Consider the following 27,171-nt stretch of genomic DNA (forward strand, 5'->3'; position numbering starts at 1 on the left):
TTCTGTATCTGCTCCTGCTTTTCAGCTTACAAGGAGAGCAGACCTTGTAAAATATAAAATCTCTTTTGTCTCTCAGTCCTGGGCAACCAGCTGCTTCCTGATTTGTACGTACAGGATTCCCTTAGCTCCTATCTTCTTAAAAGTGTCCAGCTGAAGCATGGCAGAGGACTGTGCCTAGAAGGATCTTGCTTTGAAAGCATTAGATAAATCAAATTCAAATCACACTGACAGCTCTGTAACAAACCTAACTTTCTCTTCCCTTGGCCTCTTCCTCAAAGAGAAATGCCCTGAATAAGGATCCACAGAGCTTTGCTTAGTCTGTAAGAATAACATGCAGTCCCATTTCTTTTCAGTGTTGTTGTAAGCTGTATCTTAGGACTGGAATGCCAGTTTCATTGCCTCTACATACTAGGAGGTAAGTGACTGCAGCACAAAAACAACAGAATTTTTTATGCATCTCATTCTGTGATTGGTGCTTTTACCTCCTAGTATTTAATGATTTTTTCTCTCATGCATATGCTATAATGCTTGCAGGTGACTCCTTTGTGAAATAGCATGGAAGTTCTAGTGAAGTGTATGTGTTATGGATTCTGCTGGAAATAAGCACATTTTCTGGAAGTCATTCTGCAGGTAAGACACGAGAATGCTATACCTGCTCTCTTTGTTCCTCCATTTCCCAACTGCGTCCTGACACAGCAGTGGCAGAGTGACCCAGACTGATCAGGAGCCTGTTGCCAGCCTCTGCTACAGGTATGGCCCTTCAGAGGAGCTCAGGGGTGGCTGCTCACAGCGGGGCACTGTGGCAGAAGAGCTCACTGCCAGCTCTGAGCAGGTTGACAGCTACCTTGGTGACAAACACAAACTCAGAGTATTATTTCAGATACAAACCCTCCTTAGAGAACAATTCTCATCAAGCTGAGCTCACAAAGCATTCAAGACTGAGACATAATTTCTCTGACTTCCATTCCCATTGCCAAGAGGAATCAAGCTTCTGGAGAACTCTGAATTGATCCATATACAAAGCTGGAGAGGCAGAGAAGGTGAATGCTGCTGGCAGCTGGGCAGGGAGCCAGTGTGCTGTTCTCTTCCAGACTTTCATGGCTGCACAGAGCATAGCATCTCCCTCTACCATTTAGTAAATTTATGACATCACCAGCTGTTACCAGGGAAACACAGAAATCACAGATTTGGATCTTGGCAGCTAGGTATAAAGAGAAAATATCTTGCTCTTTTGGGGGTCAAAAAGGAAAGCTGATGCAAATTCCAGAACAACTTTGAACTGAAACAAAATTGAAGTAGTTCAATAATTTCAAACCAAACAATATACCTCTGAAGTGACAGTGTGGTCTCTATTATGTTTCTCACAGAAAACAAACATAGGGGATCAAGTGCAGGACTTGTAGCTTCATGCAGCTTAAACACACCATTCAGACATATAACCACGGCTGTTGACTTACAACTTCAGTTCTGATCAGTGGATTTAACAAGTTACTTTTAGGGATGTGATATTGTCTGACCAATTATTTTCCAGAAAGTGCTGATTGCTGCCTCTTGAGAAAGAGTTTGCTGGTGTTTTTTCATACATCAAAGAAAATACGTAGTGTGGAGTTTTGATGAAATAGTGTGCAAATACCACTACTGTTCTGATGAACTTTATGCTTTTTGTAGCTTTTAAAAATGTGGGGTTTGTGAGAACTGATGATTTCAGACATGAATTTAATGACTTCTATGTGCTTGAGATTTTTGAAGTTACAGAAATCACATTTTTGTCTTTTAGTAGCATTAGCTGATATTTTATTTATGTTACATGTTAAAATGAAAACTCTGCTTTTTAAATGGATTATTATTTGAGTAGAGTAGCTGAGACAAAGCTAATATGAGCTCTTGTGGAGGTCTGTTTGATTTCATTCACACTGCACAAGATGTACGGGTGCGGTGTGTACTTGAGCTACCCAGAAACAAATGCATCTTTGCAGCAGATGGAACAAACTCAGGTGGGGACTCAAGCTCAACTCAAGTGTGGAATTGTACCAGCTGCTTTGCCTTTATTAATGCCTGCAAGGCTGTGGACTGTATGACTGGAGATCGCAGGTCAGAAAGATAGAGGTTGTTACGCTCACCAGATGTGCAGGAAGATCTGAGAACATCTGTATGGAGTGCTAAAGACCTGTGGACTCACTGTATTTGGCTGTACCTCCACTAAGGAGGACAATTGCATAGGGAAAAATTCCTCTAATGGTAATCTAGTGTTAAATATATCCACGATGAAGGTTCTTATGTGGACATTGAGCACATTTCTAGCAAGGTTCTGCAACTCTTGTCCTAAACAGCACAGGAACATGTTTAATCCGATTTGTGTCCTCCATACCGAAACCCAGGCAAGATCTGGTCACCAAACAAGGAGTCTCTTTCCCCTGTTTTGTTGGTGGCCTTGGATCCCAGAATTTCTATGTCACAAGGGCAGTTTGCATATAGTTTGGATCTTGTTATCTGCAACATGGTTCAATGTTCCCTGTCGTGCCTTGTTTCAGTGGGATAATGACCAAGGAAACTGCTGAGATGTGGACGGATTGCCAGGGATATGTCATGAGAAAGCTGTCCAGTCCTCTGCCCACATGCTGTGATGCTGGCTTGCATTTCCAAAGCAGGGATGCACACAGAGAAGATCATTAGTGCTCTGAACAGCTTAGCTATCTATGCAAGTTCCTTTTTTATCCTTTATAGCGAGTCACTTGGAAAGGCTCCTTTTTTGGTCCTCTTTAGTTTGACTGCTGGTTCCTTTTGCTTGTATGCCCAGTCACAGCCCTGAGATTTGTGACTGCAACAGCCATTGGAACTGCTGTCACGGGTTATCTCTCTGGAGTGGTGGAAATATCATTCTTCTCCACTTTTCTTTTAAGGACATTAAAGATGTTTCTGACAAGGAAGGAATTTAATTCTTGGGAGAATTCATGGACAACCAGGATGGAGTTCCCCCTGCAGAGTTTCCGGTTTCAGATTTGAACTGAAATTCCCACACGGAGAATGTTTTGTGTGGACATTTCATGGCGTTTGCAGCCTCTGCAGAACTCCTGTGGTCTGCACATACATCTCCAGTTCCACTTTCCAAGTGCTGTGTCCACTGGAGCTACTCTTAAGTAGCCACAAGGGATCAGCAGGAAGCACTTTGGCCCTGTGCATGTCCCACACAGGCATTTAGGAAAACAAATCAATATGAAAGGACTGCATTAATCAGACCAATGTATGATACTTATTATTTTATAAACACTGACTCTTATAACTGTAAATTACTACAGGGCACCTTCACATTGTTCCTGATGTTCTCCCTTATGTGGTGCAGTGGAACAGGAGGGGCAGTTTTATAGGACATACAGGGACAGAAACACAAGGAGCTTCAACTGGATGGGAACCCTGTCCTCTGAAGAAGTTACTTGTGAAGAGCCAGAAAGTAAATCATTAACTCTGGTAACTGCATTGATGTGAGTTTGTAACACAAATGGACCCAGCACAGTTCTCTCCATTCCTTCTGGATGCCACTGTGTTGGGAAAGGTGATAAAGAAAATTTCTGCTGTGCTGGTTATATTTATGATAGGTGAAAGCCCCTCTAAAGATGGCACCCTGTTGTTCTATTTCATGACCTTCTGATGTATCTTAGTCTTGGTTGCTGACTATAGCTTTTATAGGCCCTATTTCATAAATCTAATAATAACATTAAGAGAAGCTGAGGTGTATTCATCTCTTACAGTGTATCATTAAAAGAACTGATATTATATTTTCCCTGTAAAATAGCTCCTAAAAAGTATCTGGGCTGACTTTCAGGCTCCAGTGGGATGACCATTAGGAAGCAAACCTTCCTGCTTCCTTCTTTAGAAAGAAAAGGACACTGCATGAGAAACACTTTTCAAAGTATGCCTCACCATCAGCCCTGTGCTGAGGGATTTGGTGCCCTGCAGCTAGGAATACTTAGAAGTGTCATGCCGAAAAGGAACTCAAGGCAGTCCTGAGTTGCTAAGCTCCCGTAAAGGGATTTTGCCAAAAAAGGAGAGGAATTTATCACCTATTAGAACATAGTTTGGCTGTACTATGCAAGCAATTTAATAAGTCTTTCTGTATGAGTACTGGCAGTTTTTGAAATGAAAGAAGCAGGGTTGCTTCATGTGCACTGAAGGATTTTTGCTATTGACTTCACTGGAGCCATGGCTCTTCACCAGATCCATATCCTAAAGGGCTAAAATGCCCTTAGAAGAGCAACTGCGGATTTATAAATAATAACTGAAGTCCTCAGCTGACGTGACAACCAGCACCACTCCTCCTTAGGATCTTGCACTGCAAATGTGTAATCCCCTGTCTATAGTACTCACTCAGGAGATTGCTTTGTCCTCAATTATTTTTACTGGAATTTTTGTTGATAATAAAGAGCACCTCCTTTCAAAGAAGTGTGGAAAGGCAAATTATACTCCTGAGCACATAGTGTTTCAGTGCTTGGGCTTCAGACACTCTGGAACAGGCTGATTTGTTTAATTGCTGCAGTCCTGACTGGAATGTTTTTAAATTATGTAAACATTCTTACTAGTTTTATGGGTTGCTAAACTTTTTTTTTTTTTTTTTTTTTTTTTTTTTTTTTTTTTAATGTGGGTACAAATTTAACTTGACAGTGTACTTTCCCAGCCTCCATTAAACATGGCCAGCTTGCTATTGATAGAGGAATATCTCTGGAATACCTTTATGATGCCTTGCAATGGAAGACTTCTCATTAACTCTGACTAGAAAAAAAACGCCAGCCTAACATACGAGTTCTTACTGTGCCCTAATGTCTGTGAGACCCCTGCTGGTGGAAAGGGGAAGAGATGGGAACGAAAAACCCAAAGATAATTTAATGGAGAACGGAATTTACTTTCAGAGTATGTTGTGTTTGCCAGTCACTGTTACCATGCAGCTGCCAAGGACCTCAGTTCTTTGAAACTTCTCACCTACAGGTCGCAGTTTGTTGGTGCTCTCCTCACATAATTGTGTTTTACCTCTCTTCATGTGTGTCAGTGCTGCTTTAAAAGATCAGTAGAGAAAACTTTGGCTACACCATCTGGTTTCAGTTTTCCTTAATTTTGTGTCAGCCAAGATCAAGCTCATACACTCCAGATGATTAAAAGGGACAGAGTTAAACCTGCTGCATTTTAGGGATTTAAGCCTTCCTTTTCCTCCTGTAAATTTTGACCTTTTCAAAATGAGCTTCCCCCTCCCCCCGCCAAGAGAGTGGAACATAAAATAAATGTTTGCTACTTTTCCAGAGGAGCCAAATTCCATGAATTCTGGCTGCCTTTCACTGACACAAAAATTATTCCAAAATAATTTATCATTATTTACAAAATGACACTGTATGTTACTGTAACAATAACAGCTAACTTGGCCCTTTGAAAGTTACATACTTTCTCAAGAAATTTCAGTCTAATAGACAAAACACTAATCATGATGACCTTGGGAAAATACAACCTCAAGAAAGGAGTGGATGTCTGTGATTGTTTTGAAATCTCCTGGCCAGAACAGTTTCCCATTAAGGCAATTTGTGCTTGTGTCACAACCCATGGAGGGGTTCTCTTGCTTGGCCTGTCTGCAGCCTGGGTCCTGGAGAGGTAAAGAAGGAGCAGAGGCAGCTTTAGTACCCTCTGCTGATGAGCTCCCTGGGGAAGGAAAATGTGCTGTGCATAAAAAATCTCTGTAACTGTTGTCTGATTTTCTGCCCAGTGATGGGACTAAGCAGAGTTGGGGTGGGTACCAATCCATGCCATGGAGACTTGTTTCCTCTGTCCCTGCTAGTGTGACTGAGACTTGGGAACAGTTATTTAGTGGGATCATTGAAAAGGCTGGATGAGCTGCTGAATTCTTCCTTGTCTAGTTTCCTTTCTAGGTTGCCTCAAATTATCAATGAACTGTATTATTTTTATACACACACAACTTTTAAATCCACACAGATGGCACTTTTTGTGCTGAAAATGCATTACACACTTCTCAGACCTTGCAGCTGGTTGAGCACCAATGAAGGAAATAAATTTGGTAACTGAGCTGGGAAAGAAAGGTGCTTAGAGATGCAGTTTCTAATGCTTTCTTGTAGATATTCCCATCAGACCATACAAAGAACTCTTCCTGTCCATATTAAGAAAGAAATAGGAGAATATGAAATTTTTTAAAAGTCTTTTAGAATTAAAACCTTTGGGAGCTTAATTAAATGTACTGTGAGAAAAATGTGCAGTTCACTTACAGCTATTGACTTGAGGTTTATATAGTATTGCCAAGTCCTGGAATGAATAAAGCTTTAATGTTGGAGCATTTGTTCAGTGCATTTTTTTAGGCTGAAGCAATGAGAAAATACATACCTAGATTCCACATATATACAAAAAAGGAAGGGTTTGGATTGCAAGTAATGAATATGATTTGTGTAAAACTTGCAGTTCTCTTAAGAGAAAATTTTCTATCAGTCCCTTGAAAATTCAGGCGTTTTCAAGGATTGTGTGGGATGAAGATGAAGAACAGCATCTTGTAAAGTCCATATTTTGGTGGACATCCCATAATATGTAGGTGAGATGCGGGTCATTTTGGCCTCACTCATGCTCTGTTTCACAGGCTAACATGCCACATTCTGCTGAAGACACACTGGGGAAGCCTCAGCAGAGCTTTGATTCCTTATCAGGCACGTCCTTCCTCATATTTGTAACTGCAGCGCACACCCGCTTGTCCACTGCTTTCCACCCGTTCATTTCTTCTCCTGAGTGTTCCGAAGTGCTCATTTTAGCCAAAGAACTCCCCCTGCTCCTCCAGCGGTCACTCGCTCCTTCCGTGCGAGATGTTTTCCCGCGTGCCGATCCCACGCTGGGATGGGAGCGGCTGTGCCGGGAGCGCCGGGAGGCGGCTGCGCAGCGGCAGCGCCCCGGGCCCGGCCCAGCCGCGGTTCGCAGGTCGCGCCTGGCAGGGATCTTGGCAGAGCCGCTCGTGTTCCAGGCTGGAACAGGGTCGGGAAAACTCACAAATTGTTTCTCAAGCGCAAGAATGTTTGCTGTTCTTCCGTGATGGGCACAGGTGCTTTTAAGGACACGTTTTACAGCGACACACACAGCCGCCTGCAGGAGCAGCTGGTACCTGGTGCTTCCCAGAGGTTTGGGAGAAGAGGATCATACAAAGAGGGGCAGCAGGTATTGCTGCTATTATGTAGACAGAGAAGACGTGATGCAGATGGAAATTAGAATTGTTTCAAGAAGTACCAGCACTATTGGTGAACATGACTGCAACTGCAGACAGAGGGAGATATTCTCCCAATAGAAAGGCCGGGGGGAAGGCATAAGAAGAAAGCTGAGCGCTCTAGTTCCAAGATGTGATTTGTGGAACATTACACAATAGCCTCAAGTTGAAACAGAGGATGTATTATTGCATGTAATGAGAGAGGCTGTGAAGGAGAAGTATCCAAAGACAGAAAAACATGTCTGAAGTGCTAGGGCTGGAAAAATTCTCCAGCAAGAACATCACAAAAACTGACCTCATGATGGCCTTTAGTAGAACTCTGAGTTGTAAAGATCTGGCATTGTTTTTTCTAACTCTGAGGCTCTGTGTGGAAGTACTGTATTAGAAATGTCACTCTTTTAAAGCAATATTAGTTACAAATATTTCTTAGATGAAATTTTTAAATTATTGTTACTGTGTTTCAGTCTTTCAGGTAATTTTGTCCTTATTTGAGGACACACAATTTTCATGTAGATTGTAGGTAGTTCTGCACATTTTGGGCACGCCCATGGCAGGTCCTTAACTCTGGTCCTGTGTTCACTCCACACCACACAGAGGGACACTACACTGATGACCTAAGCTGGTTCTGTAGGAACGATTTTTTGCTCCTAATAAAATACAATGTCTTATTTTAAGCACTGAGTTTTAAGAATACATCCCTTATTTAGATGCCTTGTATTTTCAATGTAATTTTTCCTACTTCAGAGCTATACCACCAGCAGGAGAAAATATGCATCAGTGCTCATCACCTCTAGTGTTAATTGTATTTGCCATTATTTGAGAGTAAAGAAAATGTAAGTATGTATTTCTGATATATCCCCAGCAGCACTTTCTGTGAGTGATCAAATTGGAAGCAATGCATTCCCGTTTTCGAAGAAAATATGTCAGTAGTTTGTCCATCCCAGTTCCCTTATCTGGGATTGTTTGTCTTGGATGTCTTAAGAAATGCCAGTGATTTAAAATCTGTTTTAAATTATCTTCACTAGCTTCAAAGACATATGAAATACTGTTCCATCTATAAAGTGCGCTTGGTTACCATGAACAGGAGAAGAGAAAATAGTAAGGACTAGGTAACTGAACTGGGCACAAAACTGTAATGAAGAGGCAAGGTAGAGACAGGGATTTCCCCTGGTAAAGAGGAAATTGTCTTGGGTTACAATGCAAGATGTGACCACAAGTATGTATTCTATTAGCATCTGTTAAAACCAGTTGGGCAAGTGTTTCTTTATCTCTTCCATTCCTCATAACTCTAGGGGTGAGGGGGCCGAGGTCTCCTGTTAATGGGCCAGCTGTTAAAACCAGGTGGGGTGGTGTTCTTTATCTCTTCCACAACCTGTCCTCCCTCCAGGGAATATCTGCTGCTCATGGGCCATCAAGGCTCACTGCATGACTGATAACATTGCATCATCCCATTGTGAGATGCTCCACCCAAGGGGAGGACCCCAGCATTCCTACCTGGATAAAAGCTTTGGAACACCAAGGCAGCCTGTTTCCAATGGATTCCCAGAGGAAGACTGGACCCATCTCACCACCACTGGACCTTCAGAGGAAAATGACACCCTTCTTCAGGATCATTGGTTCAATAGAACCACATCTGTCACTCCAGAAGGACTTGACTGGACTGCTACCAACACACTGACAGGTTGTATTCTGACTCTGTCAGTGTTTTCTTTTTGTTTATTGCTTTTTTTGTACTACTACATTTTTATTTTAATTTTCCTAGTAAAGAACTTTTATTCTTATTCCCATATATTTGCCTGAGAGCCCCTTGATTTCAAAATTATAACAATTTGGAGAGAGGGTGTTTACATCTTCAAGGGAAACTTCTGCCTCCCTTAGCAGACACCTGTCTTTCCAAACCAAGACACAAGAAAATTACCACCACTACTCAATAAATGTGGACAAAGGTTCCAGCCTAGGATCAATTTCTAAGGTCCCCATCTATAAGACTTTTACTTGACAGGCTGGTGGTTTTCAACATGAGTTCGCTACCAAATGCAAGTGTTGGGGGTTAGATTTGGTTTTGGTTTTTTTTTCTCTTCTCACAGAATTTTTTCCCATAAGTTTCCAAGAAGCTTTAATGACTACTTAGTCAGGACAAAAAGAGTGCTTGAGGGATATGGCAGCACGAAGCTACACCTATTGTTTTTGAGTCCCTGGGAGTGTCCCTCAGACGGGAGAGACGATTAGCTTTGGGGAAAGGCAAAAAGACAGATCTGGGGGAGGGGGAGGCACTCTTGCTTTCAGCGCCGAGGAGGACGGTCAGGCTGCCCTCTGCCTCTGCCTCGTCCTGGGAAAATCTATCGTCATCTGCTGTGTACCCGGGAATCCTGAACTCGTTTTCTCCAGCCTCTCCCACCACCGCCGCTGCTTCTTCGGACCTTTGAGGCTCTCCTGCTACTCTGTAGCCCTGCACTGCCCAGCCCTGCCGGGACACCCCTGCTGTTCCAGCTGCCAGCGCAGACCTCATCTCATCCACCAGCCCGGGACTTTTTTTTTCCTTCCTTCCAGTTCGGCCTCTCGGAGTCCTGCAGGTGCACCCAGATCAAACTGCTCTGGGCTTTTGTAAAAGAAAGCCCTCAAGGTTCTTGGTTCTGTTTATTATTGATGCTGTAGTTGTTGTTTGTTTGTCGTTTTGTCATATATACTAGTAAAGAACTGTTATTCCTACCCCCATACCTCTGCCTGAAAGCTCCTTTAATTTTCCTTTTAATTGGAATAATTTGGAGGGAGGGGATTTGAATTCTCCATCTCTAGGGAGGTCCTGCCCCTTCCTAGCAGATATCTGTCTTTCAAACCAAGACAGCAAGAGAAACAGCAGTAACAGTGGTGGTGTAAAATACAGATTCATTCATCCAAGTGAGGTCACTGGAGTCAGAAAAAGACTTCAACTCTCTAGGAAAAGCTGTCTCCTGTAGGGTAGCTCCATCAGATGTAGGAACTCGAGCAAGGAGGAGTTTGACCATCCATTTCTGTAACTATGATGACAAACTAATCTTGCATCAGGGAAATCCAATTTACTTCACTTGTGTCTTTTGAACATTTAAGGAGAAATGCTTGTCTCTCATGGGCTCCATAAAGGCCCTGAACACAGCTTCTGGTCCTGTGGAAAGTCCCTGCTTTCAGGCACTGCAGGGATTACAGCTGGGAGGAGCACTGACTGCTATGGAAGGTGTGAGAAGGCATCCTAAGAGCTCACAGCAGGGCAATAAACCTGAGCAGACTCTCAGGGGAATGGCAGCTTGAGCGAAGGTGTATGAAAGAGGATTGCCATGTAAAAGGAGAAGAAGAAGTAGCCTTATTTTTGCCAGCCTGGAGGAGAGGCCTAAGGAACGATCCAACAGCGTTGTTAAGGCAGGCTAACCAAAAGTGGTGAGAATCCCAGTGTTCTACGAAGTACTACAGCCTTTGTTTTATTGCACCTCATTGCAGCCAGGGTGAACCAGGGGACCAGCATTTTGGAGGTGAAGGTTTGGCATACTTGTGGAGATACCACTTTATTCCTTAGAGCATTGGGAAAGAGATGAGATGGATCTCTTTCAGTCTGCTGGATCCATTAGGGAACACTTCTGCCAGGAGATCCAGATAAGTAATGGCACAAGTTGCACCCAATGCTAGACCCTGCTGTTGGCAGACTGGAGAAAAGATGTGTGTGGCATCGGAGACGGATGGAGTGAGGGATGGAAGGAAGGCTTTTTGTCCAGACTGGCAGTGTTGGCACCCTTTTGCCAGCCTGCAGCTAGCTCACATTTGTAACTCCTGTGGTGCACAGATGTCCGTAACACCAAACGCTTGCTGGATGGGCCTTACTGCATACCCAGGGTTGCAGAAGCATTGCAGATCAGTGGATACCCAGAGTACCACCAGGACCCTTCACCACGGCAGTTTTTGGTGACAGAGAACGTGGATTCCTAAGCCTGCTGTGTCTCATTCTGACTACAGAAAGAGAAAAACTGCGCACATCTGTGCACGCCATGCTCAAGTGAGCTGCTGCAGAGAGGCTGTGTGTGCCTAGGTGGAGCCCCAGACCATCATAACTACCTCCCTCAATACCTAGGCTGTGCTGCCACACTGAAGAGCATTGAAATCAATCCCATCAGGATGTGGCGATAAACAAGCAGTACAAAAAAATAATTGTTACAAAATCACACCAATTCTTACCGTGCAGTTTTTTGGAGGGGGAGTAGAACTGGCTTGCTGGCACATCTCTTGAACTGTACAGAAGTGGGTGAAATTTGGATAGTCAGATAAAAGGTATCCTTCTCAATCTTCAAGGCAGAAAAGTCACACAGCTGAGCTTTGTCACTTGGAGGTGGATGCTGGGAGGAATCAGTTAGGAGCAGTAGGTTCTACCACACTCAAAAAACCAGACCAAAACCCAAATAAATCAAGAAGCTGGAAATACTCAATATTGCCAGTGCTAGGCTGCAGCTGGAGTCATAGGAAGCAATGCTGCAGCTTTTTGACACACATTTTGACAAGTTCAGTTCTACTGCTGCACCAGTGGTCCAAAGCCTTGGTGTGCCCCTATGGAAGACCCGCAGTAGAGTGGTGGTGCTGCGTAATTTACGCCTGGGATGCTTGTGCAAGGAAGGGATGGGCACTGTGCAGTCACTGACAAAACAGACGGATGCTGACTTTTAAAAACAAGGATTTTCTGGCTTTTTTACCAGTTTGAGTGAAAATGATCAAAAATTTAGTCTTTTTTTTTTTTTTTTTTTAAGAGTACGTTACTGGCCGTTGTACAGGAGTAACTGATGTAGAGGATGCAGCATTTGTAACTAGTGCAGTTCACAGAAGCACGTTCACAGAGCAGGTCCTGCCGGAAGGGAGCACAATGGGCCGACTCTCTGCTCAAGCCCAGGACTGCACCTCTAGTTGTTCGGTAATGTCTTTTACCGCTTTGAGGAAGAATCACGGAATTGTCAGTATTAGCTGCCATGGCAAGGTTGCAGTGCTGTCGTGTAAAACCATTTTTACTGAAGTCTGCACTCTAGAGCAGACATCGCAGCCTTGAAACCCTCACCGACTGCCCTAAGGTTCCTTGTCCAAACGGGGCTAAATCTGGGGAGAAGGGGCAGCTTGTCCATGAGGGCCGCGCTCCGGAGCGCCTGTGCGTGGCCCGGGGAGTGCCGGCGGCCCGCAGAGGGCGGCAGGCCCCGGGCTCGCTCCCGTTTTCCCCGGGGAATCCCGGGTTTCCCGGGCGGGCCGGGCCGCGCTCCGCCCCTCAGGGCGCCGGGCCCGCGGTGCGCGCGGCGGGCGGCAGGGGGCGGCAGAGCGCCGCGGGAGGCGCGCGGCCCGCGTCCCTCAGCGCCGGGCCCGCGGCGCCGGCAGATGGCGGCCGAGCCCGGCGGCCGGAGCCTGCTCGGGCCCGGGGTCGAGCGGCCGCGGCTCCCCCTGCTCGGGACCGGCGATCCCCGCCCCGGCGAGCCCATCGCCTCCGCGCTCCTCCCGGCGTGTGGCAGCGCCGTGAGGGGCCGGCCGGCGGCCAAACGCGTCGCTTTTCCGTGAACACTTGAGAGCGCCCCGGCGGAGCTGCCCTCCCCGCGGGGCGGCCGTGCGCCGCTGCCCCGGCGTTGTTCGGCGCACAGCCATCGGCTGATACCGTGCCCCGCAGTTCGACATTCTTGTTTCTTGTCAACTTCGTGCATCGTTTTAGCAGGTTTTGTCTTGGACAGAGGTTTTCTGCGTATTTACTGTCTCTTCTAAACCGAGTGCAATGTGTGATATTCAGACGCGTTGTGAACAAGCAGAATTTGTTAGCTTGTTAAAATTAAGTGGTTCCTAGTAAGCACAGGGTATAATCCTATATTGGGCTTCTAACTCTCATTTATTTCGCAGCACAACTCTTTGTCTTGGACACACACTTCAGCTCTACAAATGAATGTTTGAGGTGAGACACGGCGTTGCCGCTGGCAAGGAAAGCTTGCTTTTGTAGTAGTAGTGACTAATTTACACGCCTGCCCCCGCTCTCCTTCTAGCCTTCTATTCATAAGCAGCATATCAAGGGTGGACCAATGCCAGCAGAACAGTCTGTCTTCAGGAAAGATACTAGCTTTTTTTTCACCCTTGCTTGACTCTCTACTTGTGCTGGCACGGAAAGTCTGTCAGTACAACCTCCATCGTTACCTTATTTTTCCTTGTTTCCTTTCCTCCTACTCCGGTTCCCTCCAACCCTTCAATTTCTTCCTGATAAATATCTTGGTGCTGAGGAAGGCGCTAACAGGAGTTTGTAAGTGTTTTAATTTAGAAGTCATTCTTTCTGCGATTGATTTCGAGGAAGCAAAAGTCCCTTTGTAACTGTCACTTGAATATTTCACGTCTGATACAAATGCCTAGTCTGCTTTGCTCAGGTTTATTACAAGCTGCTCTCTAGCCACATAATTCCTCAGGCTTCTTGCTGAAATTGCACCCAGCCGTCCCTTTCTGCGAGGGAGAAAGGAGGTCCGGGAGAGTTCACATTAACAATGACTCTAAATGCCCATTTCCCGCACATCTTTGCTAGCACAAACAGCAAAAATAGTCCACTTGCACAGAATCTGATTCAGCTTTCTTGCATTCCGCAATAACAGATGGATTGCTAGACTGTTTACTGTTGCTTTCCACAAACTTCCTGTTAGTAAACTCCTGTATTATTTATGAAACAAAAAAATTACAAAGAAGTATCCTAGCTGATTACTGCCTGCTGGTGAACCACCACTTCCAGAGAAACCTTTTATACAAATATGTGTATGGGAGCAAAGATCCCTTCTGCTGCAATTGTTGGGATTTTATTATTATTTTTACAATTGTTTATTTCATGATTTCCTGTGGCCCTACAGTGCTGTGCTCCCAAGCAGGTATTTCCTGCACTCGGACATTTGCAGTTGAGTCAAGGTATCTGTGAATGTGTAAAGAAGCGAGGGAGAAAAAAAAGCAGGACACATACATGTTACAGAGATCAGCTATGAATAAGGAATATTTAAAGCCTCATTGCTTTGCAATGACAATGATGAATGAGATTTTATGAATGTGGTATTAATCTCTGCTGACCTATCTTAGGAAGCCGAGTGTCTTGGAGCTTTTTGACAGAAAACAGGGAATAGTGCTTTGTTGACCACCTTCATGCTACTCCTGATGTAAGTAGACAGTAAATGTGAAGAAACTTTGTTTTCCTCTCAGACTGGCTGTTAAACTCCACAAAAAGAGGAGCTGAGAGGAGCACTTTGTTTCCACTGCACACCGTAGGTTAGGCTGATTTCTGACTCTCAGTGATGTGAGAGAGGAGGCCAGCCTGAAATCTGTCTGTACAATTTTGTCAACAGAGCTAGTGAATTTTAAAAATAATCTATAATGAAAAAGAGCAGAATGTAATGCAAAAATATGAAATTTGTATATTAATAAAAGTACTTTTAGTGTTTTTAGAAATAACACTCGACCTAACAGTGATTCTGTTTTTTTAAATTGCTGCTATTATATTTCATTGAGATTCTGTTCTATTTATGTATTCTGTATGAATGAATTGGCTGCTCCACCTGATATTTATGATTGTAATCATGCATTACATATACACACAGAAACAGAATGAAATTTTTCCTGATCTGAGATACAGATAATTTTTCCATGAGATTTTTTATTTGATTCCCTAAACCAAAACCAAAACCAAAACCAAAACTCAAACCAGCACTGCAGAGCGAGCACTTTCTACTGTTAGCCGTGCTACACGGATCATTCATTGCCTGAGGTTTAACAAAAAAAGCTGCTGAGTATTGTAGACAACTGCAGGATGCTGATTAAATCGTCACATACCTTTATAAGATCTGTATTTGCACAAACACTGGTATCAGATGGAACAGGGCATTACTGATCCTGGGGCAGAGCTCATTCCTGAGTGTTTGTGTGAGACGGCGTCACGTAACCGATCACTCATTTCAAGTAATAGTAAGAATGTTTTCCCTGAGCAAACTCTCTTCTCTCTGCCTCCTCAAACACCCTCGCTCAGAGCTCCTGCTGACAGAAACAGAATTCAATAGTATTAAGGCAGATGATCAGTGGCACTATCTCCTGATGTTTCAATCCACCAACAAGAATCCTGTGACAGATGTTTCTGGGCTTTATGCAAATAGGAACTTCATGGATCAGTTTTCTTTTCCTCCACGGAATATATGCAGCTGGAAAATAGAAATCCAGCTCCACGGCACAAAGTGGAGGGGGAAAAAAAATCATGCCACTGACCCAACAGGCAGCCGGGAAAAAGCAATCTGTAGATGTGAAATCAAATAATTAAACTGCTGGTTCTGAGGATCACTTCTGAACTTAATGAACGCGTGTATGCGATGCTATAGGTTTTGTGGGCTCTCTCTGCAACAGCACTGTGGCTCACAAGTCATTTCTGAAACGGGAAAAAGAGATATTTCCTGTGTTGTGTATAATGTTTCCTTATAAATCTTTTTCTTCCTTTTACCCTTTCTGATATGCTGTTTTCATTCTCACAGTAGTTGTGGATAGCTGCATTGGGTGTCATACGTGTGTTAAAATTGTGGAGTTTGCACATGAAGAAAAGGTTTCAGCCTATTATATGTAACAAATAGAGTCTAAACATTTATGTAAACTGAATGGGTTTAGGTATGTTCTTTATAATGGCACGGAAAGCTGGACATGTGAGAATGACTGATGGAAAAGAAGAATAATAATTTCCTTCCTGTTGGTTGAAAGGAAAAAAACCCCTTACACTTAGTGAATAGAGGAGGTTCTAAGAAAATGCAGTTTTACAAATGATTGTGTAATAAAATGCAGTTTTACAAATGATTGTGTAATATATAAAATTATGCGATATGGAAGAGCTGTAGAATCCCACCTATTATTACCCTAGAAAATAATGATGATCATCCTAAATGCAATTATTTTAAAAAAGCTATTTTTATTACTATTAATAAATAAAATCATTAACATTATTTTAGACTGATTTGTTCTTATTCTGATTTTATATAATTCTTTGAAGATTTCTGTGGAAGTATTTTTTATCATCAGACATCAGAATAAGTCTCATGAATTGTTAGACAATGTCTGTATCTTATTTTCTCGGTGAGCTTTTGTTAATTTTGTATATTTTAGGTGTTTTAAAATCTCTTGTGTGTCACAAAATTTTTTTCAATATTTTCACTTAATACTTAATTCAAAACCTGTATCTGGTACCGTGTGAACATTCAGTCAGGATCTATGATAAATTTCATTTACAAATACACAAAACCTGGTTTTGTGACATGGTATTGTCTAGAATCTTGTCTTCATTTCATGACTAGTCAAATTCTGGGAAAAGATCTTTATTCAATTCAGATGCACTACACAATTTTCTTCAAAAGCCCTCTTCTGTACTTCTTCTAGTTACATTTACATTAAACATTAGCGATTTTACCTGGATTTATTTTAATTGAGTTTCTTAAAAAAAAACAAAAAAACAAGCACAAAACCAGCACCCAAAGATGTGAGCAAAAAGTGCCATTTCTAGGAAAAGAGGAGAGAAAGGCTCTATGTGTGAAAATGACAATCATGCTACACCGACTCTAATTCAAATACTTGCCAATACGTCTGTGTGTACTGTATCATGTCTGCTTTTGCAAGTGGCTGTGCAGCTACTGAAGTTCTGCAGTTAAGTTTGAGCTGACCTGTGTCTGAAGAGTCAAATACAATACTAGATTCAAGTATTAATAGAATAAACTTAATTTTATTTTTTTTTATAGGTGCAGCTGCATTTTCGATTTAATTATAGGCTCCCACAGCAGTAATTTTTCCGTGACCTACTCAATCTCAAAAGTCAGAAAATTGCTTCTTTTTTAAAGCTGACAATAGCACGGTATGTTTCCAAAGGAAAAAGACAAATTACAGCAAATCATTACTTTAAGCATATTTAAATAGCCAGGAAGAAATCCTAATTGAAAAGTTTGCTAAAATGTGAAAAAGTTAGTGTTGCTTTTTTTTCTTTTTTAGAAAAAGATTATTCTCATTTTTGTAACATTGCAAGCTGTTTATGATATGATGCCTTTCCTTTCTCTGCTCACCCTCTACTTCTCCTTCTTTTCTTTCTGATGAGGTTAGACATAACATTTTTAGGAAGTAAAAATTTTAACTGGAGAGAAATTAGTCTGTAGATGTTTTTAATAATGTAAGTTGGCTATTCCTTGTGAAGCCGAGACAAAGATAATGGGAATCTTTGTATTTCTTTGCATGGGCTCCAGACCAGTCTGTGAGGCTTTATTATCCAGTAGTAGCATTACTGCCAATAATGATATTCTAACCACAATTGTTCAGAAAGGAAAATAAAAGGGTATCATAAAATAGACTTGGCAGTCATGAAATGCACCCTGGTCCTTCCAGAAACCTCCTCCCCAGTAAACCTGTGCTCTTCCCCAATTATCTCTGGTTCTTCTCATGTTGTTTCCTGCTTCTGAACTTTCCCCCAGCAGGGGCCTTTCCCTGACAGCCCTCTAGGATTATGGCAGGGGTGTTGGCAGCTCATCCCCCGGGTGTCTGCAGCAGGCCAGCTCCCAGAGAGCGGAGGCAGGACAGCCCCAGGCCCACAGGAGATTTTGAAGGGGTTGGGGAATGCCGACACCACAGGAGGAGGTGGGCTGGCCAGCAGGAACCACTGTTAGCATTCCCTCATGGAAGAAAGGAGAAAAAGAAAGCTGGCACTGGGATCCCTTCTTCTGCCACGAAATAACTGGAAAAAAAAGGCTTGTCTGTTAAGTAGGTAGCCATGGTAATGTGCCTTCAGCAGTTTCCCCAAGGGAGCTCACAGAGGAAGGTGTTGCTCTCCTGTATCTGCTGAAGTGCTTGAGCTCTTCCCCATCCCTGCGTTCTGCATTTCCTACGTTAAATGACTGAAGCTGTTAAAATTAGGCCCAGACCATGGTCCTGTGACAGAAAGCAGTGGTTAGCACGGTTCTTATTACAAAAAAGACATCCATTAGAGGGGAAACTTGCTGTATTTTTCACTTATTTTCCAACAGGTCAGGTTTACCTATGTGCCTGTTCCTGTAAGACACAGTAAACGATCCCATTGTGGTGAGCCCTCTGACCCGGGGCAGTGCAGAAGCACAGCGGCAGGGCTGGTTCCCGTGTAGGGGCGGCTCGCAGTGAGTGCGGGAGCAGCACTGCAGCCTCCATTTGCAGTCGTGCTGGGCTGCTTGTCCCGCAGCTGTTCGGAGCTCTGTTCTCCTGGTGCTGCTCCTCTTCTGGCTTGTACGTCAGAGGGGCTGTGTGCAAATCCAGTCGGCATCCCAGGATCGTTCTGGCAAGCAGTGTTCTTCGTTTAAAGCCAAAATGAAAAATGAGATAAAGTTTGTCATACTTGCCTGGTTCTTTTTCTTTCTGTCACTTCTGTTTTCTTGATTCGTGTGAAAAAAAGGGGAGTTTGAGGGAGGTGGATTTTTCTTGCTTTTTTGGTCAAATTTTTCAGTCATTTATGAGACTATGCTGTTGTGTTTTCTGGCCCACCTGCTTGCAGATCAGGCTGATCTACAGTCTTTATTTTTATGACAGATGGCTGATCACCAGCACAGCTGAGTTAGGGGCCTCAATGAAAGGACCTTGACCCCCCAACCAGCATCTCTTGAGGAATTCTCTTTGTTGGGTGCTTTCAGCTGAGGCCTCCCTCAAAGTCGAAGGTGATTTCTATTTGCCAAAGTGGGAAGACAACGGGAGGCAGAATAAAGATGAAAATCTAAGCAGTCAGTTGAACTTGTTCAGACTGATACCAGCCCGTGGTATTCAGGCAGCAGCTAACCCAAGGTTTCCCTAACCTTGGCAGAAGTGCAGGAAATAGTTGCAGGAGGATGAAGTGTTCTTGAACTGTTTCTCCAATGTATCAAGCACAAGCAGGCTATTCTTCAATATTAAGCACGTGCTCCTCTTTTCTTCCCCTTTAAAGAAACTTTTTATTGTAGTCTATAAAAGGGGGGAGAAAAAAATCAATCAATCTCTGTTTGTGGACCCCTGTGCTGCATCTACATTATCCAAGGACAAAGATGCAAATCAGGATCTCCCCAGCATAATAGCATTTATAAGGCAAATTTCTTGCTGAAGTCTTATAGCAAAAGAAATAGCTGTGCTCAAGTGTTATTTTAAACAAAAAGGAAAAAAAGAAATCACATTCTTTAAAACATCAGCTTCCCTGGATACATCAGAAACAGCATCCCAGATAAAAGCAGCATGATGTGAAAAGACCTGATCAGCAACATATTGATGTCTGGGCTTGGGGACTAATGTAAGAACTTAAAGACTTGGCTGGAGAATATTTCTTGAGAAGCATAAACATATAAGAGGATGCCAAACCATGAAAGGCTTCCTTTGCGCTGAGAATTCAGAAATCGACGTGTTGACAAGCAGAGAAGCCAATGCTGCTAGCAAAGCACATAGGGTGATGAATAAGCTCAGATTTTGGGAGGCTAGGATGCGATCTAGGAAGGGGCCAACTGATTTAGCCATGTTTTAAAGTTTCTATGGCCAGCATTTAGGTGCTGTCAAGCCTCAGGCCTTCCCCTCCAGCTGCCAGTGATGACATCTCACGGACTGGGGCAGCCAGCTTTGATTCAGAACGTGTGTGTTAGTGTTCAGTTCTCAGAGGGGATGGAGAGACTACCGAGAGACTGACTGCAGCAGGCTGGCTGAGCTGTTTGTTGAGGCTATGGGAGAGTCAGGTTTAATTTCCTGCTCAAATGCGCTGCATTTTCTGGCTGTTGGCTCAGCAGTAGGCTCCTGGACTGCCTCCCTGGAGGCCAGATACAACTCCTCCTGTGTACCAGGGCAGAGCCTGGAGGCTGTGTGGGATCTGAGCTGTTCTCTGGCTGGCACAGCACGTTTGAGGCAGATGTATGCCTCTGTAACTGTGACATCCCACTAGCGTCTCTGGAGCTACTGCAGCAGGAATGCTGGCTTGAAACACTTGAGCCACAAGCAAAGTAAGTGAAGAGATATGGCTCATGCAGTTCTTAAACGTGACACCTGGCCACCCATTCTTAATTGAGAGAGTCTCTTTGGGATGCCAGCAGAGAAGCAGTATTATTCTCTTCTGAGGAAAAAATGCAGTTTTCCTCCAGCTGCACTTAAAATTGGATAGTTCAATAATTAGCTGAGAAATAACAGATTAACATATGAAGCAGTATAGCAATGGAAAGGTGGTTGTTAGGTACTAGCTAATGTGCAGTCTGATTTTTGATGGATAAGCTAAGTTTAAAAGCTATATTCTAAGGAAAATGGACATATCTGCAAAAATATGGGGTGTACATACAATGAGGGAAACAACCCCTCTTTACCTAAAAGAGAAACTTGAGAGGGCAGTCCATGGGAAAAAAAACCCACCAATGGCTTAATCTTTTGCATTTAGTGTAAGCCTACCATGCAACCACCCAAGATAAACACTGTCTTTTTCTGGTTTGGAAAAGAACTTGAATGTCCTTTAAACTTGTTGACTTGTTCCGCTTTTGTCAGGCCTTCTTGCATAAGCACATTGATCCCAACACCATCATCAGTTGAGACGTACTCATGCTATTGTCAGGTACCTCCTGGGGGCTGAGCACCTACCCTGGGAGGATGCTGGTAAGTACTTGCAGGCACCTCTTCTTCAGCAAAGCGATCAACGTCTGTGCAGCTGATGGCTCTCATTCTTGTTTGGTTGGCAGGGATGGTGTCACTAAACTTGAGCTCACTTGTCACAATGGAATTTAATTATCTGCTGGAGAGAAGCCCTGACAGCTGTGGCGTAGGTTTTTCAATGTGATGTTGCCTGGATCACAAGAAAAATATCAAGGGCTGGTGAGAACAGCCATGTTCTAAAAGCATCTCCGCCTGGGTTAGACCACTGCCTACCAAAGAGGTATGTGTGATTATCTTGAAGTTATTTATTGACTGTCATGTCAGATCATGGTTAAAGTTTATCTTTACTGCAAGTTGTCCTCAGGAATTCTTTTAGTTCATCAAAAGTAACTTTTCTTTTCCAGGGCTTAGGTTGGAAGCTCAGTGTTTGTGTACCACATTGCCCCTGGGTTTGCCTTTGGCTTGTGCTTCCTGAGGGAGAGGCAGTGGGTCTGCTGCTGGTTCCTAAAACATTGACATCTGTGATGGCCTTCTGTAGTGAAACCATTTCCCTAGCAGCAGCATCAGGTAAGACCTCGTCATTTTCTTATGGTGATGATTATCCTTGATAAACTAAGGAAATGTGAGCTGGAAAAAAGAGCAAGTGGTTTGTTTGTGTGTGTTTGTTTTGTGGTTTGTTTTTTTTTAATGGAGCATTGCCTTAGCTTGTATACCATAGTATCGGGATTTTTTAATTTTTAGCTTTTCTCTTGTTGGCAAACAAGTGCTCATACCAGTAGCTCTGTAAGGTCACTGATATGCTCTGAGATACTGGAGGCACTTTTATAATAAATTCTGCTATACACTTGCGCAAGTAAAGGACCCATTCTGTGAGTAGGAAGGTGACCTGTCTGGCATTTGTTTGCCCTACTGCCAGCCTTGGAGAAGCACCCAACCACCCAGATGCACACACACAACCTTTGGGAGACTTAAGGTAGACCAGGATTTACCCCCTGACTTACATCCCTGAATCCACCTATCCCCCAGGATCCATTGTCCTTCAACCACTGAAAAATGAGTCTCTTTTCTGTGGGGAATTTGTGAGAGCCAACCTACACCATACCAGAGTCTACCATGCCCTGTTGGGAAGTCCTGGCTGTGTCCCCTGGGCTTTGGGTAAGCTCTCCCTAAATCACGGAATGTTCTGAGTTGGAAAAGACTCACAAGGATCAACAAGGTCAACTCTTAGGTGAATAGCTCCTATGAGATCAATCTTTGACATTATTAACACCTGCTCTGACCAGCAGAGCCGATGTCCTGGGGATCATGGCTCCAGTGCCTTCCTTCCCCTCCTGGGGCTGAGGCAGAAAGCACATTTTCAGTGGTGGAGGGGAGGCACTCCATCACCTCCATTGAAAAAGGGTGAAGCCTCTTGGCCTCAAGGATGTTTTTCTGTCTGGAGCCTTTCTGCGAATTAAAGAACAGATGCTTGTGTGCTCTTTAGGTCACTGTCAGATTAAACCATGCCTAGTGCATGGCGGTGTTTCTTGTGCCTATCGTCCTGGAGCTTCCTGGGCTAGGTTTGGAAATGAGACCACCCAGCACCAGGCCAGGCGAGGACACCCTCTGTCCGTGCCCCACCCAAAAGAGGGGAAAGGCACCTTTGTAAGGCCCTGTGCTCCTGCCTTAAGCTGAAAGGGATGACCTGTCTGGTGAGAGCCTTGAGAAGGAGTTCCTTTTTAAAAAAATGAGTGTGTTGTAATATGTTTATCTTATTCACTGTCAGCTCTCAATGACTGCCATTAGGATTAGAAACAATTTGGAAATTCTGGAGTTAAAAGTATGTAAGTTGCATGAAGATAATACTTAATAAACACAAATACATGGTAGGAAGATTTTTTTTCATCCTTTTAATATGACTTTTAGACTTACAGGCTTTTATCTTATTTTATGAGGCCATGTGAAATAAATTAAATGTAACACAAGATGCTGTTAAAAAAGATTTTATGACATTGAGAACCTGTTCTATATTAGGACCAGATCCTACAAAGGCTTGTGGATGTGAGCAGTTTTGCACCCATAGATAAGCTATGGAGTCAGCTATGGCTAACCATTTAAATGCTCAGAATCAGGCCCTCATTTTGGATGCACTTCTCATTGTTAAATCAATGTGAAAGTGAAATCTGTCTCCACTCAAAAGGAAATTGCCAAGACTTTCTACGCTAAGATTTGGGATCTGTAGAAAATGAAGCCTTTTTATTTTTTCTTGCCTCCAATAATCTGTTCAGTGAACAAGCTGTGAAAAATAGTTCTATATTTTTTCCATGTGATGCAGCAGACGGTAAATTTCCATTTAAAAGAATGATCAGAGTAGCTGCTGGCACTGAACTCTGTTGTCTTAGTCAAATCTACTTACAAAGAGTTTACAGCAATACAATAGCTTATTATTTCACTCAACCAGAAATCAGATGAAAAAGGCAAAGGGGAAGCCTGAAGTAGGTTCATGGTCAGATTTCTTTTCTTCCTTAACATCTTGGGGTTTTTTTAATGCAGGAGTTGAGATCAGTAGTTTTATGTATAAGGAGGAGACTACTTCTTTTCACCTCTACTTTTGTATGCTGTGAAATAATCAGACTACACACTTCTATAGTGCCTTTCTTCTGGGGATCTGAAAGCACTTTACAAACATTAATTAAAGTCTCACAACACCCATGTGGAGGTAAAGGAGCATTGTTTGTGTATCTAATGCAAAGGCTTAACCTGATTCTCTAAGTACTCTGCCAGGAAAATAATGGAATAGCCAAAGCAAATTAATCTAACTGAATTGCTGGAAGCATTTATACCTCTGTGTGTGTGTGTATATATGTGCATAAATGTGTGTGTGTCCGTGTGCATGTGTGTGCCTGCATCTCTGTGCTCCTGGAAGCCTCAGACTGCACGTCCCCTGCCCTGCACGTCCTGCCTGTTGTTGTCTCAGGGGATTTGATGTGTGCTGCTGCTTCTCCCTGCATGATGCCTCAGGTCCATCAACAAATCTGTATCTTCCGGGAAAACCTGGGGAAAGCTTGCACTGCCATTGATTATGCTAAATTTAAAAAATTTAAAAGGCAGAAAAAGTCTTTTTCTTGATCACCAAATTTGTGAATAATAGATGGGCAGTGGGGACCCAGAAGGGGCTTTTGCCACCTGAGCTGGACTCCTCTGGTGGAGGCTCCAGCACCTCTCCCCTTTTACTGCCACTTGTTCTCAAGCCTGGTGGCCTTGTCCTTGTTGCTGTTACTTCCAAAGTCTCCCATCCCAGGGAGTTTTGGGTGCAGCACTGCAGAGAGAGAGCTGTGGGGTGGGCTTGGCTCCTGCTGGGGCTACCAGGTCCCCTCCATGTGTGGTGGAAGGAGAGGGGTATTGTCCTACTGCAGCTTAATGCTGGGCTTGGCTACCCATGGTAGCAATGTCTTCATTAAAATATCTTAAACTATTTTACAGACTTTATAGAAAGGATGCTACCCTCCTTGAGAGGGGCTTTTAGCATCATTCCTGCAGTGGTGTATTCCCTGTACTTTGCCACGTAGGTGCCCACCCCATGCCCTGGGCAGGTAGAGTTGTGCTAAGTATCTCCACTTGTCCACCTTTGCTGCTTTGATTTCCTGCTCCTGTCCCTTCAGCCCCAGAGAAAGGCCAGAGCAGCCACACCCCAGGGAAGGCTGGTTCATCATGGCTCTCTAGTTACACTGGCAGAAATGAAAATGAAGTGAGAGAATTAATCAAAATAGATGAAACTCAAGCTGAAGGACCAAGCAAATCTTACTTCTATTTTCAGCTCAGTGCTGTAGTGCACAGCCTTTCTCCCACTTGTGCAGCCCAGAACTGCTGAACTCTTGCAGCCTGACTTCCTTTTTCCTTAGACAAATCAGATTAAAAAAAAAATTTCCAGTGGTTACAGGGTGGCATTATTTTCTTTCTTTAGGTCAAAGCTGTAGGGAAATAGGTCCATATGGCTATCAGGAGTTTGAAAGGTGGTCAGATGGCTTTTAAAAGCAGAGTCCCAGAGCGGTGAGCTTTTGTCAGCTCTAGTCCCCCAGGCTGTTACAATCTAAAAATGCTTTTGGGTCACCAGTATTAGATCTTTTTCTTAATCTTCATCATGTCTTCTTTCTGCTAATTTTACTTTCTCTGTCTGACGTAGGCTCTAAGATCTTCAGTGCAAAGAGAGCATCTTTTATCTCTGTAAAGTGTCATGCAAACTTAGGGTGGTATGTAAATATTTAATAATAATATTAGTGGTGAAGATTGGAGTCCTGGAGGAATAGGTCTCCTTCCTAGCAGGCTTAGAACACATCGTGGTAATTGGGGTACAGTTTCATTTCCTTGGGGGGAATTTCTCTGCTCACTCACTTTCCAGTTGCCTCTGTCATCATCTTGGGTAAGGCTATTGGGGTACACTACTCTTGACTGGGAATGACTTAATTAGAATTGGGAAATAACTGCTTTTTCACTGGAGACTTTGGCAGAAATTCCCCTGAAATACAAGTTTCCTTTTTTTTCATGTTAGAGAAATGGAAACCTAAGGGGGAAGATTGTCCAGAGGTGACCAGAAAGGAGACATGTGTGCACCCTTGGGATGCTGGAGGTGGCTGATCTGTGCTCTCTGACAGCAGTGGAGGTGCTCAAGCTGGGGCAGCATCAGAGGAAACAGGCTTCAAGGAGCTCCAAGCTGTCCCCAGCACTCTGCTCATCGACCCTTCTTACTTCTTTTCAGTAGCCTAAATAATTTTTAAATAGTTTGGATATACAATTAGATTCACTTTATAGAAGGGTTTATACTGTACCTTACTTAAATCTTAAATTTTCTAATGATTGTAGCCAATAGCAATTATTTTAAAATAATTAACACAAATAAACACATTAAATTGCCAAGCATGACATTTTTCTCATTCATTTATGACTTAATAGACTTCAGTGTATATGTTCAGCCTTTACTAATTGCACAGTTGACAATTCTTTATGAATTTGAGGAGTTCAACATTTTCTGTCTTTACTGGCTGCATTCTCCTAGCATAATCATACTCTTAATTTTGTTTAACTTATGCTAAAGCAAAATATGAATCTAAACCACAGGAGGCAAATAAAACACGTCATTGTACAGTTCACTACATTTTATAAAACCATTTTACAACATGAACCATCCACCCGTTCTGTTCAATGGAGTAAATGGGATCTAACCATGCTTTAAGGACTGCACTCATCTTTAAACTGATTAGTTTCTCTCCTTATTACAAAACGCAGGCATCTATACCAGGTCTAATGTCTAATTTTATATACAATTAAATGGGTAAGCCCTGTTGCCTCCAGCATAATCATTTAATCATTGTTATTTACCTTGAGGCGTTTTGGGTAGGATCAGAGACCCATTTCTCCCCTTGCTGTGTGGCATGGGACAAGCCTCAGCAGGGAGGAGACCCTCACGGCCCTGGCTGCTGCATGTAAAATGGGATGGAGAAGTACAGAAGGGTCAAGCTCGTGGCCTGGAGTCGGCAGGAGATGAAGGAAGACTGAGCCTCGTGCCTGGTGCTAGTTGGGCAGCAGGGATGGGGTGGGAAGGTGGAGACACGGACTGGTGTCAGTGGGGTCGCTGGGGGGACAGAGTGGTGCTGCAGGCTGTGCCCGCTTCCCTCTGTGCTAGATTTGGAGTGCGTGTCCTCAGGACCCAGTCACAGGCTGTGCGGGGCAGCCAAGCAGGGTTGGGGTGCTCATGGGGCAGCTCTGGACATGGGGCTGGTGGGGATGAGCGCTTCAGGGAGCGCTGTGGCGATGCAGGGTCACAGGACTACAGTCACAGGCAGGAGCACTTTCCTGCCCAGGGCACCTGCACGGCGGTGCATCTTCCCTGCTTTGCACCAGGAGCCGAGAAAGCAAACGGTGCCTGGACCAAAGGTTAATGCAGATAAGAATCCCCCAGGGCAGGGAGGAGGCGGCCGGGGCTGGCAGCAGCTCAGCAGCCGGGGCTGATGCCGGCCGGGAGCCCATTTGCTCATAGCAGCGCCTGGTTAAACCCGCAGCCCGCACATGGCTTTAACCGAGTGCGGTGCAGAGACGCGAGCGAGGGGCTGCCTCTGGCATGAGGGCTCCGCTCGGCCCCGCGATTAGGGGAGGAAGGCTGAGATTTGCACGGGCAAACAGGCTTCCTCCTCTGGTGTTTACTTTTTTTTTTTTTCCTTTCTTTCTTTCTTTCTTTCTTTCTTTTTTTCTTTTTTATATCGTGTTTAACACTTGTACAATTTGGTGAAATTACAAGCCCGAGAGGACAGAGGGAGAAGCCAGTCTGTTTAAAAAATAAAAAAGAGGACATGATTACT

At 43.6% G+C, this 27,171-nt stretch overlaps 1 long non-coding RNA gene across 1 annotated transcript; it reads left to right on the forward strand.

Annotated features, from left to right (window-relative positions):
• Positions 1 to 285: 285 nt before the first annotated feature.
• LOC134551816 (uncharacterized) lies at positions 286 to 25,711 on the forward strand. The gene is made up of 5 exons (XR_010080698.1): positions 286 to 415; positions 535 to 630; positions 20,926 to 21,119; positions 21,244 to 21,406; positions 25,368 to 25,711. It is a non-coding gene; the product is annotated as an uncharacterized LOC134551816 (long non-coding RNA).
• Positions 25,712 to 27,171: the final 1,460 nt, after the last annotated feature.

Source organism: Prinia subflava, chromosome 6 (genome assembly GCF_021018805.1).
Source record: "Prinia subflava isolate CZ2003 ecotype Zambia chromosome 6, Cam_Psub_1.2, whole genome shotgun sequence".
NCBI lineage: Eukaryota > Metazoa > Chordata > Aves > Passeriformes > Cisticolidae > Prinia > Prinia subflava.